Source organism: Phocoena sinus, chromosome 8 (genome assembly GCF_008692025.1).
Source record: "Phocoena sinus isolate mPhoSin1 chromosome 8, mPhoSin1.pri, whole genome shotgun sequence".
Taxonomy (NCBI): domain Eukaryota; kingdom Metazoa; phylum Chordata; class Mammalia; order Artiodactyla; family Phocoenidae; genus Phocoena; species Phocoena sinus.
This window is the reverse complement of record NC_045770.1, coordinates 58,334,962-58,347,747: the sequence shown is the minus strand read 5'-3', so window position 1 is coordinate 58,347,747 and position 12,786 is coordinate 58,334,962. Positions and strand designations below refer to the sequence as shown.

The window sequence follows — 12,786 nt, the reverse complement described above, 5'->3', positions numbered from 1 at the left end:
TAATAATTAGTGATGTTGAGCAGCTTTTCATGTGCTTCTTGGCCATCTGTATGTCTTCTTTGGAGAAATGTCTATATAGGTCTTCCCATTTTTGGATTGGGTTGTTTGTTTTTTTAATATTGACGTGCATGAGCTGTTTATATATTTTGGAGATTAATCCTTTGTCCATTGATTTGTTTGCAAATATTTTCTCCCATTCTGAGGGTTGTCTTTTCATCTTGTTTATGGTTTCCTTTGCTGTGCAAAAGCCTTGAAGTTGGGCTTCCCTGGTAGCGCAGTGGTTGGGAGTCCGCCTGCCAACGCAGAGGACACAGGTTTGTGCCCCGATCTGGGAAGATCCCACATGTCACGGAGCGGCTAGGCCCATGAGCCATGGCCGCTGAGCCTGCGCGTCCGGAGCCTGTGCTCCACAACAGGAGAGGCCACAACAGCGAGAGGCCCGTGTACCAAAAAAAAAAAAAAAAAAAAAAAAAAAAAAGCCTTGAAGTTTCATTAAGTGCCATTTGTTTACTTTTGTTTTTATTTCCATTACTCTAGGAGGTGGATCAAAAAAGATCTTGCTGTGTTTTATGTCAAAGAGTGTTCTTCCTATGTTTTCCTCTAAGAGTTTTATAGTGTCCAGTCTTACATTTAGGTCTCAAATCCATTTTGAGTTTATTTTTGTGTATGGTGTTAGAGAGTGTTCTAATTTCATTCTTTTACATGTAGCTGTCCAGTTTTCCCAACAGTTATTGAAGAGACTGTCTTTTCTCCATTGTATATCCTTGCCTCCTTTGTCACAGATTAGTTGACCATAGGTGCATGGGTTTATCTCTGGGCTTTCTATCTTGTTCCATTGATCTATATTTCTGGTTTTGTGCCAGTACCATATTGTCTTGATTACTGTAGCTTTGTAGTATAGTCTGAAGTCAGGGAGTCTGATTCCTCCAGCTCTGCTTTTTTCCCTCAAGAATGCTTTGGCTGGGGCTTCCCTGGTGGCGCAGTGGTTGGGAGTCCGCCTGCCGATGCAGGGGACGCGGGTTCGTGCCCCGGTCTGGGAGGATCCCACGTGCCGCGGAGCGGTTGGGCCCGTGAGCCATGGCCGCTGAGCCTGTGCGTCCGGTGCCTGTGCTCCGCAACGGGAGAGGCCACAACAGTGAGAGGCCCGTGTACCGCAAAAACAAAAACAAAAAAAAAAAAAAAAAGAATGCTTTGGCTATTCGAGGTCTTTTGTGTCTCCATACAAATTTTAAGACTTTTTGTTCTGGTTCTGTAAAAAATGCCATTGGTAATTTGATAGGGATTGCATTGAATCTGTAGATTGCTTTGGGTAGTATAGTCATTTTCACAATATTGATTCTTCCAATCCAAGAACATGGTATATCTCTCCATCTGTTGGTATCATCTTTAATTTCTTTCATCAGTGTCTTATAGTTTTCTGCATACAGGTCTTTTGTCTCCCTAGGTAGGTTTATTCCTAGATATTTTATTCTTTTTGTTGCAGTGGTAAATGGGAATGTTTCCCTAATTTCTCCTTCAGAGTTTTCATCATTAGTATATAGGAATGCAAGAGATTTCTGTGCATTCATTTTGTATCCTGCAACTTTACCAATTTGTTGATTAGCTCTAGTAGTTTTCTGTTGGCATCTTTAGGATTCTCTGTGTATAGTATCATGTCATCTGCAAACAGTGACAGTTTTACTTCTTCTTTTCCAATTTGTATTCCTTTTATTTCTTTTTCTTCTCTGATTGCCGTGGCTAGGACTTCCAAAAGTATGTTGAATAATAGTGGTGAGAGTGGACATCGTTGTCTTGTTCCTGATCTTAGAGGAAATGCTTTAAGTTTTTCACCATTGAGAATGATGTTTGCTGTGGGTTTGTCATATATGGCCTTTATTATGTTGAGGTAGGTTCCCTCTATGCCCACTTTCTGGAGAGTTTTTATCCTAAATCGGTGTTGAATTTTGTCAAAAGCTTTTTCTGCATCTATTGAGATGATCATATGGTTTTTATTCTTCGATTTGTTAATACGGTGTATCACATTGATTGATTTTCGTATATTGAAGAGTCCTTGCATCCCTGGGATAAACCCCACTTGATCATGGTGTATGATCCTTTTAATGTGTTGTTGGATTCTGTTTGCTCGTATTTTGTTGAGGATTTTTGCATCTATATTCATCAGTGATATTGGTCTGTAATTTTCTTTTTTTCTACTATCTTTGTCTGGTTTTGGTATCAGGGTGATGGTGGCCTCATAGAATGAGTTTGGGAGTGTTGCTTTCTCTGCAATTTTTGGTAGTTTGAGACTGATGGGTGTTAGCTCTTCTCTAAATGTTTGATAGAATTCACCTGTGAAGCCATCTGGTCCTGGACTTTTGTTTGTTGAAAGATTTCTAATCACAGTTTCAATTTCATTACTTGTGATTGATCTGTTCATATTTTCTATTTCTTCCTGGTTCACTCTTGGAAGTTTATACCTTTCTAAGAATTTGTCCACTTCTTCCAGGTTGTCCATTTTATTGGCATAGAGTTGGTTGTAGTAGTCTCTTAGGATGCTTTATATTTCTGCGATGTCTGTTGTAACTTCTCCTTTTTCATTTCTGATTTTATTGATTGGAGTCCTCTCCCTCTTTTTCTTCATGAGTCAGGCTAATGGTTTATCAATTTTGTTTGTCTTTTCAAAGAACCAGCTTTTAGCTTTATTGATCTTTGCTATTGTTTTCTTTGTTTCTGTTGCATTTATTTCTGCTCTGATTTTTATGATTTCTTTCCTTGTGCTAACTTTGGGTTTTGTTTGTTCTTCTTTCTCTAGTTCCTTTAGGTGTAAGGTTAGATTGTTTATTTGAGATTTTTCTTATTTCTTGAGGTAGGCTTGTATAGCTATAAACTTCCCTCTTAGAACTACTTTTGCTGCATCCCACAGGTTTTGGATCATTGTGGTTTCATTGTCATTTGTCTTTAGGTGTTTTTTGATTTCCTCTTTGATTTCTTCAGTGAACTCCTGGTTATTTAGTAACATATTGTTTAGCCTCCATGTGTTTGTGTTTTTTACGTTTTTTTCCCTGTAATTCATTTGTAATCTCATAGCTTTGTGGTCAGAAAAGATGCTTGATATGATTTCAATTTTCTTAAATTTACTGAGGCTTCATTTGTGACCCAAGATGTGATCTATCCTGGAGAATGTTCTGTGTGCACTTGAGAAGAAAGTGTAATCTGCTGTTGTAGGATGGAATGTCCTATAAATATCAATTAAATCTATCTGGTCTATTGTGTCATTTAAAGCTTCTGTTTCCTTATTTATTTACTTTTTGGATGATCTGTCCATTGGTGTAAGTGTGGTGTTAAAGTCCCCACTATTATTGTGTTACTGTCGATTTCCTCTTTTATAGCTGTTAGCAGTTGCCTTATGTATTGAGGTGCTCCTATGTTGGGTTCATATATATTTATAATTGTTATATCCTCTTCTTGGATTGATCCCTTGATCATTATGTAGTGTCCTTCCTTGTCTCTTGTAATATTCTTTATTTTAAAGTCTATCTTATCTGATGTGAGTATTGCTACTCCAGCTTTCTTTTGATTTCCATTTGCATGGAATATCTTTTTCTATCTCCTCACTTTCAGTCTGTATGTGTCCCTAGGTCTGAAGTGGGTCTCTTGTAGACAGCATATATATGCGTCTTATTTTTGTATCCATTCAGCAAGCCTGTGTCTTTTGGTTGGAGCATTTAAACCATTCACGTTTAAGGTAATTATCGATATGTATGTTCCTGTGACCATTTTATTAATTGCTTTGGGTTTGTTTTTGTAGGTCCTTTTCTTCTCTTGTGTTTCCCATTTAGAGAAGTTCCTTTAGCATTTGTTGTAGAGCTGGTTTGGTGGTGCTGAATTCTCTTAGCTTTTGCTTGTCTGTAAAGCTTTTGATTTCTCCATCGAATCTGAATGAGATCCTTGTGGGGTAGAGTAATCGTGGTTGTAGGTTCTTCCCTTTCATCACTTTAAGTGTATCATTCCGCTCCCTTCTGGCTTGTAGAGTTTCTGCTGAGGAATCAGCTGTTGACCTTATGGGAGTTCCCTTGTATGTTATTTGTTGTTTTTCCCTGGCTGCTTTCAATAATTTTTCTTTGTCTTTAATTTTTGCCAGTTTGATTACTACGAGTCTTGGCGTGTTTCTCCTTGGGTTTATGCTGTATGGGACTCGCTGCGCTTCCTGGACTTGGGTGGCTATTTCCTTTCCCATGTTAGGGAAGTTTTCGACTATAATCTCTTCAAATATTTTCTCGGGTCCTTTCTCTCTCTCTTCTCCTTCTGGGACCCCTGTAATGCGAATGTTGTTGCGTTTAATGTTGTCCCATAGGTCTCTTAGGCTGTCTTCGTTTCTTTTCATTCTGTTTTCTTTATTCTGTTCTGCAGCAATGAATTCCACCCTTCTGTCTTCCAGGTCACTTATCTGTTCTTCTGCCTCAGTTATTCTGCTATTGATTCCTTCTGGTGTAGTTTTCATTTCAGTTATTGTATTGGTCATCTCTGTTTGTTTGTTCTTTAATTCTTCTAGGTATTTGTTAAACATTTCTTGCATCTTCTCGACCTTTGCCTCCATCCTTTTTCCAAGGTCCTGGATCATCTTCACTCATCTTCACTATCATTATTCTGAATTCTTTTTCTGGAAGGTTGCCTGTCTCCACTTCATTTAGTTGTTTTTCTGGGGTTTTATCTTGTTCCTTCATGTGGTACATAGCCCTCTGCCTTTTCATTTTGTCTGTCTTTCTGTGAATGTGGTTTTTGTTCCACAGGCTGCAGGATTGTAGTTCTTCTTGCTTCTGCTGTCTGCCCTCTGGTGGATTAGACTATCTGAGAGGCTTGTGCCAGTTTCCTGGTGGGAGGGACTGGTGGTGGGTAGAGCTGGCTGTTGCTCTGGTGGGCAGAGCTCAATTCCTCATTCTTTTTAATAATTTCCAAAGTTTGGACTTCCCTCGTGGTCCAGTAGTCAAGACTGCACTTCCACTGCAGGGGGCATGGGTTCAATCCCTGGTCGGGGAATTAAGATCCCGCATGCTGTGCGGCATGGTCATTCATTTCCAGAATATGAATACCATATCAATTACATTATTAGAGAAAAGCAACCCTTGTGCTGGGCCATGTAGGCTAAGATCAGGATTTATTTAAAAGAAGAAGGTAATTCCTAGCTGGGGTAATATTATGGTTTACAGAGTTCTTAAAGGCTGGTGGTAGGGAGTTCCCTGGTGGCCTAGTGTTGGGATTCCGGGCCTTTGGTGCTGTGGCCCAGGTTCAGTCCCTGGTCAGGGAACTGAGATCCTCTAAGCCACACAGTGCAGCCACAAAAAAATAATGCTAGTGGTGAGACTCAACGAGATCTAGTGATTTGCCAAGGGTCATAGAGAGTAGGAACTTGAACACAGTTTATCTTAACTTTAAATCCCATATTTTCCTTCCGGTTGCTTTTGCCTAAACCAAATCGAAAATAAAATAGTATAATTCATTGAGTATCTACTGGGTATCTACTCTGTTCTAGGTACTGTATGTAAATATTTAATCCTCATAGCACTCTTAAAAAGGAAATGGTATTATTCCTGTCTAAAGGATAAAGAAGGACTTTCCTGGTGGCACAGTGGTTAAGAATCCACCTGCCAATGCAGGGGACACGGGTTCGAGCCCTGGTCTGGGAAGATCCCACATGCTGCGGAGCAACGAAGCCTATGCACCACAACTACTGAACCTGCACTCTAGAGCCTGCGGGCCACACTGCTGAGCCCGTGTGCCACAACTACTGAAGGCTGCGTGCCTAGAGCCCGTGCTCCGCAACAAGAGAAGCCACCGCAGTGAGAAGCCTGTGCGCCACAATGAAGAGTAGCCCCCGCTCTCCACAACTAAATTAAAAACTGAGACTCAAGGAATTAAGTACCAGAGCCTTGATTTGGACCTTGCTCAGTCTGTCTCCAAGGCCCATGCTCCTTCCACTATACCATGTGGTCACAAGACCTCTGGGACTGGAGCAATTTCATTCAAGGAGTGATTTGTGATAGGGTCAGGTAGACCCAAACAGACATATTCCAGAGCTCAGAAACATTGAGTCCTAGGAAGTCCAGGTGGAACCTCTAAGAAGTCAGACTAACAAAAAAGGATGAGGAAGAATATAGCTAAGTTCACACAAGTATGTCTCTGAGTTCCCATTCCAGGACTCGTTCTTCTCCATTGCCATCATATTTACAAGCCCCTTTTCACAGGTCTCCAGAGTTGACATCCTGATTGTGATAGATGCAGTAACCCTTGACAGCTGTCCTGAAGTCCAGACCCAAACAGAAGGAGCAGAGGCTAGCTCTCAGGTACCCCAAAGCCTTATCTACTGTGAATGGAATAATCCCCAGTTTGCAGCAGACAAAGCTTTTTTTTCCTTTTGGGTTGAGGAATGCATTCTGGGTAAGGAAGGGTTGACAACCCCCATCTGCAGCACTGCAGGCCCAGGGAAGCTCTGTGCTAGACCTTGTTTCTTGGCTTTCAGATGCCCCCTTGTGACTTCTTGTGAGAAATGCCTCTATTTCTCAGTCCTGAGAAGTTGGCAGTGGCAGCAGCTATTGAGCATATACTGTGTGCCAGGCACAGTCCTCACAATAGCGTTGCAAAGCAAAGGTTTATTTTTCTTGAACAAGTCTCTTTGTGGATATATTTTATATATTTTTCTAATTTACTTTTTATTTTGAAATAATTTCAAACTTGCAGAAAAGCTGTAAGAATAGTTCAGAGGATTCCAGTATATTCCCACCCAGATCTCCCTGTTGTTAACTTCTTATGTTTGCTTTGTCATCCTCTCTCTCCCTCTTTATATATATATAGATATATTTTTTACACAGGTTATATATGCTGTATATAGTTTTTCTGAATCACTTGTGAGTAATACACAAATTTTATGTCCTCTTACCTTTAAATACTTCAGTATGCATTTGCTGAAATCAAGGACACTCCTGCATAACCACAGTACATCTGTCAAAACAAGGAAACCTGCATTGATACTATACTATCATCCAGTTTGCCAGCCCCATTCAAGTTTTGCTGGTTGTCCCAACAATGTCCTTTATAATCACTCTTTCCTTTGTGGTCCAGGGTCTAATCCAGGATCATACGTTGCATTTATTTGCCTTCTGTCTGGAGTACTTCCTCAGTATTTCCTTTTATAACCCTGATATTTTTGAAATGTAGGCCACTTTGGGTTTGTCTGATGTTTCCTCATGATTAGATTTAGGTTATGTATTTGGGCAAGAATACTCCCGATGTGATTCTCCATCCTAAGAGCATGGTATTGGGAGCCACACAATGTCGATTTGTCTCATTACTGGTGATGTTAACCTTTTGTTTTGTTTTTTGAGATATAATTCACAAACCATAAAATTCACCCTTTTAAAGTATGCAATTTGGTGGTTTTTAGTATATTCACAAGGTCGTGCAGCCATCACCACCAATGCCAGACCATTTCATCACCCCAGAAAGAAACCCCATATACTTCAACAGTCACTCCCCATGCCCCAGCCCTGGCAACCACTAATCAGATGACTCTCTGTCTCTGTGGATTTGCCTATTCTGGATGTTTTATATAAATGGAATCATATGTGGCCTTTTGTGTCTGGCTTCTTTCACTTAGCATAAAGTTTTCAAGGTTCATCCATGTTGTAGCATGCATCAGTACGTCATTCTTTTTTGTTGTCAAGTAATAGCCCACTTGTGACGGTTAATTTTATTTGTCGGGCTTCCCTGGTGGCTCAGTGGTTCAGAATCCGCCTGCCAATGCAGGGAACACGGGTTCGAGCCCTGGTCTAGGAGGATCCCACATGCCGCAGAGCAACTAAGCCCGTGTGCCACAATTACTGAGCCTGCGCTCTAGAGCCCGCAAGCCACAACTACTGAGCCTGTGTGCCACAACTACTGAAGCTCGCGTGCCTAGAGCCCGTGCTCCACAGCAGGGGAAGACACTGCAATGAGAAGCCAGCGTACCGCAAACAAGAGTAGCCCCCAGTCGCTGAAACTAGGGAAAGCCCACGTGCAGCAACGAAGACCCAATGCAGCCAAAAATAAATATAAATAAATTTATGTAAAAAAAAATTTATTTGTCAGTGTGACTGAGCCATATTGCCCAGATATTTGGTCAAACATTCTGGATGTTTCTGTGTTTTTTGGATGACACTGACATTTAAATCAGTGGACTTTGAGTAAAGCAGATTACCTTCTATAATGTAAGGCCTCATCCAATCAGTTGAAGGCCTTAATAGAGAAAGACTGACCTCCCCCAAGCAAGAAGGAATTCTACCAAAGGATTGCCTTTAGACTCAAACTGCAACTGTTCCCTGGGTCTCCTGCTGTACCACAGGCCTACCCTGCAGATTTCGGACTCTTCAAGTCTCCATAATTGCATGAGCCAATTCCTTAAAATAAATCTCTACACACTCACACACACAACACACACACACACACACACACACACGCACACACATCTTATTGTCTCTGTTTCCCTGGAGAACCCTAATACACCATTGTATGGATATACTACAGTTTTTTAATCCATTCATCAGATGATAGACATTTAGATTGTTTTCACTTTTTAGCTATTATGGATAATGCTGCTGTGAACATTCGTGTACAGGTTTTTTTGTGAACATATATTTTTAGTTCTATTGGGTATATACTTAACAGTGGAACTGCTTGGTCATATGGTAACTCTATGTTTAATGTTTTGAGAGACTGCCAACTATTTTCCAAAGTGGCTGCACCATTTTACATTCCCACCAGCAATGTATAAGTGTGCTGCTTTCTCCATGTCCTTGCCAATGCTTGTTTTTGTCCATCCTTTTTATTTTAGTCAGCCCATGTTAACTCAGTTAAAATGGTATCTACCAGGTTTCTCCACAGCAAAGTTAATAAGTATTTTGGGGGGAGCTACTTTGAGAGTATATAAATATCCTATTCCTCATCAATCTTGTATGAACTAGTTTTAGCATTCTTTAATAATTTCTGTCTGAATCAGTTATTCCTATGATAATTGCCAAATGGTGATTTTCTAATTCCATTATTCTTTTTACATTTATAATCAGCATTCTACTGTAAGGAAGAACTTTCCCTTCTCCCTCATTTATACATTCATTCACTCATTCATTCGTCAGATATATTATTATCGATTACTCATGGTTTCATCTTTTATTCTATGGATTATAATCCGTTATTACTATTATTTATTTTGCTATTTAGAGTGTTCCATTTGGGTCAATGGGAGCTCCTTCAAGCTGGATCCTGTGTCCTTTTGATGTGTTTCCATCATTCTTTGAGCACTTCCATATTCTCTGGTACAACAAGATATTCAAGCCTCAACTTATACTTTCCAGTCCCAGCCCTGGAATCAGTTATTTGTCTAAATAGCCCTGGTTCCTTTTAGTGGAGAATAGTATTCAGAAACCAAAACCTGGGCAATAAAATGCTCTTTACTAGTGGGGTATTATTGCTTCTTGGCCCTATCAGTAGGTAGTACATATACACATCTCTCTTTCTGCATCCATCATTCTATATATATATTAAAAATCATGCATTCACACTGATGTCACCAATTCCAGTCCAGCTCCACCTTTTACGTATTTACCTCCTTTCTCCAACAATGAGACGCTTCACTCTCATAATTCTTAGTATATTCACTTATTTGCTCAATACCTCTGTGAGTAACCAATCTTCCAGCCACACAGGTCATACAGGCCATCTCCTCCCCTTTTACTATGGCCTTTGCACACCTGGTGTCCCTCAGATAGAGTCACCTCCTTCCTCTCCATTCACCTCAGCCAGTCCCAGACTAAGCAAGGCCTTCTCCCAACTCTCTGAGTTTAATTTTTAACACTTTTTTCTGGCAATAAGAGTAAAACAGGTAATTCTCTGGCAGTCCAGTGGTTAGGATATGGCACTTTCACTGTGGGGGGCCCGGGTTCGATCCCTGGTTGGGGAAGTAAGATCCTGCAAGCTGTGTGGCTAAAAAAAAAAAAAGAGAGAGTAAAACAAATGGCCAATACACAAGAAAAAATGTTCAATTTAAGTAATTAAATAAAAATGCAAATTAAATACATAAGAAAGCTCAAAAATGCAAAAAAATATAAAGAGTAATTCCATATTTTCACTTTATAACTAGGCAGTTATAGCTAAGAAATAACTGTTTTAAGGTCATAAAACTAGTAGCTAACAGATAGGATTTGGCTCTGAGTCTACTGCTTCAATGCTGAGGGAGCATCTTCTATGTGATGCGTGCTTTTGTATAGTTTTATTTAATATTTTCACACCAACCCTGTGGTGGAGTTCATGTTAATAATCCCATTTATTCAAGGAAACTTAGACTTGGGGCCATTAAGTAAACTTGCTTCAGGTCACACAAATGGCATGCGAATACAGCAACATCAAGATATGGTCACTCTGGAATGGATAAAGAAGATGTGGTACATATATACAATGGAATATTACTCAGCCATAAAAAGGAACGAAATTGGGTCATTTGTAGAGACGTGGATGGATCTAGAGACTGTCATACAGTCTTACAGTGAAGTAAGTCAGAAAGAGAAAAATATCGCATATATGTGTAATGTAGAAAAATGGTGAACCAGTTTACAGGGCAGAAATAGAGACACAGATGTAGAGAACAAAATGTATGGACACCAAGGGGGGAAAGTGGCAGGGCGGTGGTGGTGGTGGTGTGATGAATTGGGAGACTGGGATTGACATGCATACACTGATGTGTATAAAATGGATAACTAATAACCGGATGTATAAAAAAATAAAAGGTAGGGTCACTTTGACCAGTCAACTCACCCAAAACCTACACTTTACTTCTTAGCTTTTTAATTGATTTCTCTGTCCTTTGGCCCAACTCCAAAAGTGTGTTTTACCACTTCCAGATATACCTAAATATACCTAAAATAGATCTTTTGCCTCAAGTAATATGAAAGATCTACTTTAAGGCAGGCCCTCCTCTGTAATAGTGTGGCTTCAGAGGACCCAGGGAAGTTCTTAAATATCTCAGTCATTAGTATCTGAAGTGCCATCAGGGAACTATCAAGATTTTCCATCCACAATTAGAGATGAGGTTTAAAATGTAGCACCCTTCTTTTCCCTGTATGACTGATATTTGATCCTTTCTTAAGAATACGTTTCCATTTGAGAGGAGTTAGAAGCTAAGTACTTAGAGAAGATACTCCTGGCCCAGGGATCGACCAGTGGAACAATAATCCAGATACAAACCCATGCATATATGTAACATTTGTATATAACACAGCAGTCATACAGATTTGTGGGGAAAAAATGGACTGTTGAATAAATGGTTCTGGGATAGTGGGATGTCTAAAAGAAAAACACAACACCTACCTGGCACCATAAACAGAAAAATAAGTTCTAGGTGGATTAAAGGTTTTAAAGTAAAATGGACTTTTGGAAGAATATGTAGATGAAGATCTTTATGACCTTGTATAGGGAATATTTCTTAAACTAGACACAAAAAGATAACCAAAAAGGAACAGATTAATAAATTTGACCCCATTTAAAAAAATGGTAAAAAGACAAGCTCCAAGATGGAAGGGGTTTGTATTTTATATTATCAACAAAGAAACATAAAGAGTCACAAATCAATTTGTAAAAAAAGAATAGCCCAATAGAAAAATGGACAAAAGATGTAAATAGGCATTTCACAATGAGGAAAAATAATTGCAAATAAAAATGAAAAGACCTCCACCAAGAAATGCAAATTAAAATCCACAGTGGGATGCTATTTCACACCTATATTGGCAACCATTTAAAAATTTGACAACAAGAATTGGTGAGAATGTGGATCAAAAAGGAACTCTCACACACCGCTATTTTGCCATTGTAAATTAGAATCACCACATCAGAAAACTGATATTACCTTGCGGAGTTGACACACATGCCCAAATGTTCAGGATCAGCATAGAATACGATACAACCTCTGTGAAGACAAGTCTCACACACACACACACACACACACACACACACACACACACATGCACAAACATACTGTTTGCATAAATGATACCATTTAAGAAACACAAGAGAATAATAAACAGGTAGGGAGGGGCACACAGGGGCAGCAGTCCTTCAATAACAAATGTTCTAATGCTGCTCTTTCTTGCATGTAAACTATTTCATAAGAAAAAAAAGAATGAGTAGGAGTTAGCTGGGCCAAGCAAGGGTTGGTGGTGGGTTTGGTGGGAAGGGTCTGGGTAGAGGTGGCAGCATAGGTGAATGGGAGAGAATGGTTAGCTGGGCATCTGCAAGTGCTGTAGTAAATTCTGACGAGCGGGTGAAGTGTGAGAAGTGAGAGCAGACAGGAGGGAGCAGATCACTGAGCACCTGTGTGCCAGGATAAACAGCTTGCATTAACTCTGGGCAGTGTTATGGAGCCCAAGCTCGCTCTGCTCACCACACGACAGGCCAATAAATGGGGAGACCAGTTGTTGGGGCAGGAATAACAACTTTAATTGGAAAGCCAGCAGACCGAGAAGATGGCAGACTAGTGTCTCAAAAAACCATCTTCCTCAGTACAAATTTGGGCTCCTTTTACACAGAGGAAGGGGAGAGTGGGGGCCCACTGCGATGCCTACCAATGGTTGAGCGGGACTGCTATTGGTCGCGCCTGCCCTGCCCTTATTACAAGTGGAGTGAGGTCTCGGCAGGGTAGAGACAAGGTGGCAGGACAGTGAGGAAGTCGTGGTGACCTTGCTGAAAGATGAAAGCCCAAGCAAGGCCATGGCTAGGAGGAGGATGAGC

The 12,786-nt window shown here is 40.2% G+C and overlaps 1 protein-coding gene across 1 annotated transcript in view; it reads left to right on the top strand.

Moving 5' to 3' along the window:
* The window catches only part of PAAF1 (proteasomal ATPase associated factor 1), a 62,772-nt gene that overhangs the window by 43,119 nt on the left and 6,867 nt on the right, over positions 1 to 12,786 (top strand). Inside the window, exon 13 of the transcript XR_004351036.1 lies at positions 6,222 to 6,320. The gene's annotated coding sequence lies outside the window, so the exon portion shown is untranslated. The remainder of the gene's footprint in view (positions 1 to 6,221; positions 6,321 to 12,786) is intronic.